Genomic DNA, 7,977 nt, shown 5'->3' with positions numbered 1-7,977 from the left:
TTTCGAGGGAACTCGCACTGCGTCACTGTGGTGACACTTTGGGGACACGTCCAGGGGTAAGTGTGTCTGAATGTGTATATCAAATTTAACCAATGGTGAGGCTTAACGACAAAGACAGGGTGAAGCGGGAGCCAGGATGTATATCGCTATCTGAAATATTCCCAAAGACGGCGTTACAGGGACGCAGGACGTATGACAAGAAAGACGCAGCGTCTCGTTCCCTTCTCAGAGAACAACAGTTACATACATAACCCGAGACGTTTTCATGTGTCAAAAACAACTATGCAAAAAAGCATTTTGGTATGAATCAACATTCGCATACACAGAAGATATAAGCATTTAAAACAAACAGTTTAGCACGTGTGCTTAAAAGTCTAGATTTTTATGATATAATCCTACACTACACAGTGAATAATATAAAAAAAAATTTTTAAGAAAACTTCTGGCATAAAATAGATTCAAGCACTTTTAATGACCTGCATCTTTTAATGACTTTCCAGGTCCTTGCATTCTTTCCCCAGATTTACAAACTTTCAAGGATTTCAAGGACCCGTGGGAATTCTTCTAACTCATAATTTTCCCTTTATGCATACAATCGATCTGTGTACTGTCTGTATGCTACACATTTTCAGAAATTAAGAAGCTAATGAAGATCATTTCCTTATAGACCGTTGATGAGAAACAATAATGCACAAAACAGCCGTTTATTTACGGTTTGGCATTAAGCTGGCATAATCACATACAATCTGCCAAACTGTATATTTGCCAGCCGTGCTAAATTAGTTTTTCTTAGTTTAGGAACCTGTTTGTGTAGTTTACTCTCAATGGCGTTCCCTAAAGTAATCCTCATGAGGACATAAGCAAATTTACTAAAACACTTACTAGTTAAACACTTCTAGTTAGACTAATTAAGCGTTTGGGAATAAAGGTGTCTTATTTCTTGTCATTAAAACAAATCCACACAACCACCATAACCAGGCAAACAAGGTTATGGAGTACAACAAATATTATCAACATGGGTGTGTTTTTATTAACACAAAGGGAGATGGTAAGCTCAAAATAAATTTGCCAAATTCAATTTTAGTTCGTAGGTTTGTCTGAAACATGTTGGTGCTAGTGACAGGGTGTAGTCTGTGCTAAGGGCAAGGTAGTTTCTTAAATTTATTATGTGGCTTGTTTAGGTGTGCCATTACGCAATGTACGTTTTTATTGTTTTTGTCCGTACATGACATCGACTTCATACAACTACTGCATGTTAGGTCAGAATATTTACAGTAGCTAAAATTAACAGTGCTAGACAAAATAGAGAAAAACTGCTTTGTTCTTTTTATGTCATTTGTAAAGCAAACGTTAGTATGAAGCTGTCTTATGCAACATACACACCAAACGCGTAGCAACGCGTTGCTCACTCTTGATTACTCTCGGGATTTAACTTTGTGTCATGCAAATTTTTTGCTTGAATTGAATATTTTCCACTTGCGCGTTTGATGCGAACAGCATGTGTTTCCACGGCAATCGCGCCGCAGAATTCGTGTCATTCGCATTGCCCCGCGCGAGGACACGTCTGATCACGTCTTTGCATTGACTTTGTCTACTTGCGCAAATCGTTGAACTTGTGTTTGGTGTGTATGCCCCATTAGTCTTTATGTTGACCGACTCTTTTAACTCTGAGGTTTTAGGAGTTTTCCAGTGTTTCAAAGGACTTCCCCTCCCTTTATAATATTTAGCATCTGTTACCTGTCTCCCAATGGATGAATAACGGTATTGTTATTCCAAAACATTTGCTCAAAATATCTAAAGTTTGGTGTCATAAAGACTGAATAATTGTACAATCCCAGATATAATGATTACAAGTACCTCTATCCTTTTGGACGTTTCCAACAAACATCATTAATTGTCAGTGTGCCATTACTTTTTAAGTTTGTAACTTCTGCAATTAAATTAAATGGCAAAAGAACTTGAGCCACATTTATGGCCCAGAATATTTGGTTGTTAAATTTTTGGGCCAGTAAGCAACCACCAAGTAACCAAGACACTTTAGCAACAGTTGAAACTCCCGGTGATAACGCACTAGGGCTGTCACAATGATTAAATAATCGTCTCATCGCGATTGTTTGACTTCATTGCGATGCTTTCAGATCACCGCAATGATTGCACATCTCTCCTAAAAAGACTAGGGGGAGCTGCAGCACCTGTATAAACGAGACAGTATCAGATGGCGCTCCTTAACTGACAATGTAAAGGGGGTCGCACACCGGACGCGCAACCAGGGCCGGCGTCAAGGGGGGGCATTCGCGGGCCATGCCCCCCCAAACAGGTTGTTGTGCCCCCCTACACAGTTTTTGATTAATTTAATATATATCAAGAATAATTAAAATAAATTAAACATTGAATGTTTCATGACTTTTAATGTAATAAAATTAGGAAAATATAGTTGATATATGTTTTCTTTAATTAAAATAGACCAGTTTCTCTGATTGGTTGTATTGCCGGGTCTCATGCGTCATTAGGCTTTAGCATATTTGTGACTTGATACTAGCAACGTGTTTTTTCGCGGCATTTTATGGATTGTGTAAAATATGGATATTAGAACATTTAAAACGAACCAGCACCGCCTGCTTCATCTGACTTCATGCAAACACCGATTGGCTCAAACTCGGAGATTAGAGGTCGAGGTGGAATTTTCAAATCTACAGGACAGTTTTAAGGAAGTTTAATGTTCGTACACGCCGGCTTCAGCTTTTTTAAAGGTAAGTTAGCATTGTTTTAATTTACTTATGTGAAGTGTGGCTATAGACCGTTAACAGCATTGCGACGTCATTATGGTAAAGCGGCTTTCATAACGGCTTTTACCTAGGACGCGATGTGCGCTGGGCTGCGCTATGAAACCCATTCATTTTAATGGCTTGCGCCGTGCGAGGGCGGTTTGTTGTTGCGTCGAGCAAAGCGCGAGTGCTGCGACAGTCTGTAACGAGTCTGTAATGAGCTGACAGTCTGTAACAGTTGTATAAGTGCGTGCTTGAACTGTAAGTTATTGTTGATAATTGCGTGCCCCCCGTTGGAAGCCGCGTGCCCCCCTGTCAGTTATGGTCTGGCGCCGGCTCTGCGCGCAACTCAGTGCCGCGCCGTGTCAAGTCGCGTCTAGGACAACTCGGAGGCATCAAAAACCGGAAGTGCACATTAAATAGCGCAAGCTTCGTCAGATAGCGTCTACTTCAAAATGCAAAATATACGTTGGCAGCCAATGTTAATTGTTAATGATTTGGGACAAATATGATGTTATTTAATGTTAAACTATGTGAGTGGCGCTCTGTGGCGTGACGGGGATTTGTGCAACTTCCTGAGTTGTAGCTGGGTGACTCGGACAGACGCCACCTGTCGGCGCCAGTGTGCGTATACACATAAAACAATGCTTTAGGTTTTTTTAGAACGGGACAACGCTGAGCTGAGCGTCCGGCGTACAACGCCCTTTACGCAATACATTGCAAAACCAATTAATACAGTGCAAAAACAGCATTTAAAAAATGATCTGATCAGCAGTATGAACTGCCAGGTAAAACATACATTTCCAAAACACCAATTCCAAATTTAGGGAAGTGAAGGATGCTATTCTTAAGGATCTGTAAGGAGTAGATTTTTTGCAGCCCCTACAGACATGTGGTCCAGTACTAATAATGACCTTAGTAGGATTGGCTACTATTTAAGTTTTGAAAAATATATTCATTAAATAAATATTTTTTGTGTTATGTGTATTAATATTTACTGTCAGGTAAACCTTGCATAATATTTAATTTAAATTATCACAACAGTGTGTGAAAATTATTTAATGAACAAAAAAAAATATGAGAATTAAATGTCATAGCAATAAAACAGATATTTAATGGTCATAATTGTCACAATTTAGCAGAAAATTAACCATCAGCCAAAGTTCATAACCGTGACCGGCCTAATACGCACATCGTTACAGTACCTTTCATATCAATATTGTTGCAGTTTTGGTAGCGTGACAGATCGTATAGTTGATCTGAGATCATACGAAAGAGACGCATGTGACTTGCGGAGAACGATGAGTGATATTTAAGGGGTATGCTTTCCTGCTTTTGTCTCCTAAGCACGTGCTTTCTCTCTCTCTCTCTCTCTTTATATGCAGATATCTTAACTTTAACTTCATGACTCGCCCTTTGCAGCAGTTTAAGTAGCGTTGCACGAAAAAGACTGCACGTCGCGTCTTAAGCAATCCATAATAAACCTATTGCGTGCATATAAAATTTATGATAAAAGAGACGCTCGCGTTTGCCAGATACTCGCATAATCTCATGCGTAATCAGAGTTTACTGTTCAGGGAGTGTCTTGCGTGAATTTAGTGTATGTGAGCGTTACTTCTATCATAAATGGTTTTGACGCATTTGCAGCAGGCACTTATTTTGACAAAACACGTGATGCACATAGGATATCTCGACACGCAGGACACATATTTTGGAAAAGGGAACCACACACACACGATACTCCGAACACTTATTTTGAATTAGCGCCCCTCGAATGAGCAGTCACGAGCTCAATAATAATCTGATTTCTATAGACGGTTTCATCGAATGCACGTGCGGTCACGCGATTGTGCGTCTGGTCAGAACCGTACTACCAGTTTCTGTTTGTTTATTGGTCTGACTAGTTGCTAAACTAAACTGTTAACTGTTAACAAATACCTCGTTGAAAATGACAAATGTTTTGGTTTCCTATGTAATCTACGTGTTGTTTATTTTGCTTGTTATATAAATAAACTACTTTAAAAAGACCTTGTTGTTATTTATTGAAAGTTACGTGATAACCAAGAAAGCCGCTTGTTTATGTTGTTACTGCTGAAACCGTCTATTGAGAAATATTTAGTCTGACTTCATAAATCTAAAAGAATTATATAATGAGAGAAGCCCAGTGCTTTGAAACGACATGAGTCACTTTTGCATTGCTTTAGTTTTGCATTAGCCTCGAGACAAGCCCTTTTAGTGCCCTGTCCTCAAGTTTTGCATACTAAATTTCAGTTTTAACTTGAGGGAGTAACCCAAATCCTCTCCCTATCTTTGTCGTTTTGGTAAAACATGATCGGAGAGACGGGGTTAAAGTCCGTGAGGCCAATGGTTTCTTTAACTTTTCAGAAACATACACTGTATCTCTCCCACCCAGAAGGTGGGACTCTCTTGATAAAGTCTTGAAAGTTCTTCTGTGTCTGTATCTGTCTCAATTTATATCATGAGATAACTGTCCTTTTAACAATACATTGAGCTTTCTGTCAGACTGGCTTTTGTTTGGTAAGAAATGTTCATAAAAACCTCATCATGTCCTTTAAAACCAACAGAAGCAGTGATCGTTAATAAAAAGCTTTCGTGACAAAAATGAAGTTTACTGCAGGGGTCGTTCAACTGGAGGTTACAATACTGACATTCCTCTGCTGCAACTTTATGAAAAACACATTAAGCCAGTAGACAATTGTCAAGCAGAACCAAATAGTCCAGGCCGATTTGCAATCCTATCTGGACAAAAACCAGCAACTTAAACAGGGCACGACTCTCTGACTGACATGTATATTGAACCACCGCAGTTATCTAATAAACATGAAAATTGGGAGCAAATGTGTGCAAATGATCATATAACAACAATCCAGCAAGTAAGAAAGTGGAAGCTCATTTAAAAAAAATAGGGAAGCATTTAGTCCATTTGGGAAAGTTGTACCATGCATAAGCGTATATGTAAATGAACCTTAAGTGTTATATATCTATACCCTGGAACCATTACAAGTGCTCAAAGTATGTGCAATTGATGACAGAAGAGGGTGATCGCAACCATTGCCAATTTAATGAAGACTCAATGTAGCATCCTGACACCTTTTAAGCGTGACACTGTTTCCTAGCAGATTGATAAAAACCTTTGATCTGATTCCCGTAATTTGCATACTCATGGTACTCGGAAGCTTGTGCTTTCATTTTTGTGTGCAATATCCTCAGACGGACAGCGAGCGGGTCTGTGGGCGGTCCGTCTGGGGTTCGGAGCGATGTTCCAACTTTAAAAACCACGATGACAGCAGGGGATGTCACAATTAGCCGATGATGAAACCTCACCGCATCTCATTTGTGGGCCTGTCACATTCACGGTGTGCAAATATAAGAGGGCTGATCAATTAGACAGTCTCTGACATTTCCCACCGACTCCCTGTCACATATTTTACAGCCTCGTTTTTGCAGCAAGTCAACATAAAGCTCGTCGAGTAACACACAGCCGAGAATAGAAATCAGTTATCGGTTATTGCGTACATGAGCGTTGTTCAGCAAAACTCACAAGTTCTTGTATTTGCATTACAGCTTTTTTCTAGCACGTACATCTCTGTCAGCTGACCAGATATCTCGTCATAGTTTCATACGCTTAAGATGATAAAGTCACTGACAAGCCAAAGTTTTCACATTATTCATGAGCTTCATTTACACTGAATAAACATCAATCCAGTGTCCGACCCAGACTTAAAGGTAATGGATTTAGTAAAAGCCAAAATAATTATGACCTCATAATTTGTTCACCTTAGAGCAGTGGTTCCCAACCTTTTTTGCCCTAGTTGCCTACAACAATATTTTATATATATATATATAAAACTTGGAATGAATTGACAGATGTATATTTGCTACTAAAATGGCAATTGTTTTGCTTGTTTTAGCTTATTTCAATTATTGTTTTGTCCAAGTCATCTTGAGATCGCCTTGGAAATCTCCACCCCCTGGTTGCCTTCGAGCATACCCATCAACATTCTGATTTAAAAATAAGAAAAATTTTACGCAAGGAAATTGACGAGTACACTGCAAAAAAATGGCTTCCTTATTTAGTAGTTGTCTTCTTTTCAGTACAAATATCTTAAATCAAGATAATTTTCTTGATGAGCAAAAGAACCTAAGAAAAAAAAAGTATAAAAGATCAAATTTGTGCTCAAAACAACCAAAAACAAACAAACAAAAAAAAAACTACCAATAGGGTAAGAAAAAAAAAACTTTAATCAATTTAGTTTTTTCTTTTTTTTCAATCCCCATAGGCAGATTTTTCTTCTACTTCTTTTTTAATCAAAATTCACTTAGATTTAATATTTTATTTTCTTGCATCATTTTGCTCATCAAAAAATGCATCTTGATTTAAGGATTTTTTGATATTTGTACTAAAAAAAAAGTACAAAAGTAATTTTCTTACAAACAAATATAATGGAAGTATTGTGATAAATGATGAACAAAATATTTTGATAAATGATAAACACACAGCTGACGGTACACTGCAAAAAATGATTTTCAAGAAAAAAAATCTTATTATTTTCAAGAAACTAAATCTTAGTATTTTTGTCTTGTTTTCATTAAAAATATCTAAAAATTCTTAAATTAAGATGCTTTTTCTTGAGCAAAACGCCCCAAGAAAATAAGTCTAGTTTTTAGACCAAAAATATCAAATGAAGTGATTTTGTGCATAAAACAAGCAAAAAAATCTGCCAATGAGGTAAGCAAAAAATCTTGAACATTTTTCTTAAACACTAAATTCGAGAAAAGAAAATCAAGAAAAATTTGCTTAGATTTTTTTTTACTTGTTTTATGCACAAAATCACTTAAATTTGATATTTTTGGTCTAAAAACTAGACGTATTTTCTTGGGTCGTTTTGCTCATCAATAAAAACATCTTAATTTAAGAATTTTTAGATATTTTTACAGAAAAAAGACAAAAATACTATATATACCCATTGAATTCACAGCAACAATGACTTTTTTACTTTGTATTTTTGTCTTGTTTTCAGTAAAAAGATAAAAAAATTCTTAAAATTACACGTCTTTTCTTGATGAGCAAAATAACCTAGGAAAATAAGTCTAGTTTTTAGACAAAAAATATACAATTTAAGTAAATTACTGCTTAAAACAAGCAAAAAATCCAATGGAATAAGAAAAAATTGCTTGAAATAAGTTAACT

The 7,977-nt window shown here is 37.0% G+C and overlaps 1 protein-coding gene across 1 annotated transcript in view; it reads right to left on the bottom strand.

Moving 5' to 3' along the window:
* Positions 1–7,977, bottom strand: part of man2a1 (mannosidase, alpha, class 2A, member 1) — a 136,033-nt gene that overhangs the window by 19,103 nt on the left and 108,953 nt on the right. The window lies entirely within an intron of this gene.

This window comes from Misgurnus anguillicaudatus, chromosome 22 (genome assembly GCF_027580225.2).
Source record: "Misgurnus anguillicaudatus chromosome 22, ASM2758022v2, whole genome shotgun sequence".
NCBI lineage: Eukaryota > Metazoa > Chordata > Actinopteri > Cypriniformes > Cobitidae > Misgurnus > Misgurnus anguillicaudatus.
The sequence above is the reverse complement of the archived record's forward strand: the minus strand, read 5'-3'. Positions and strand labels throughout refer to the sequence as shown.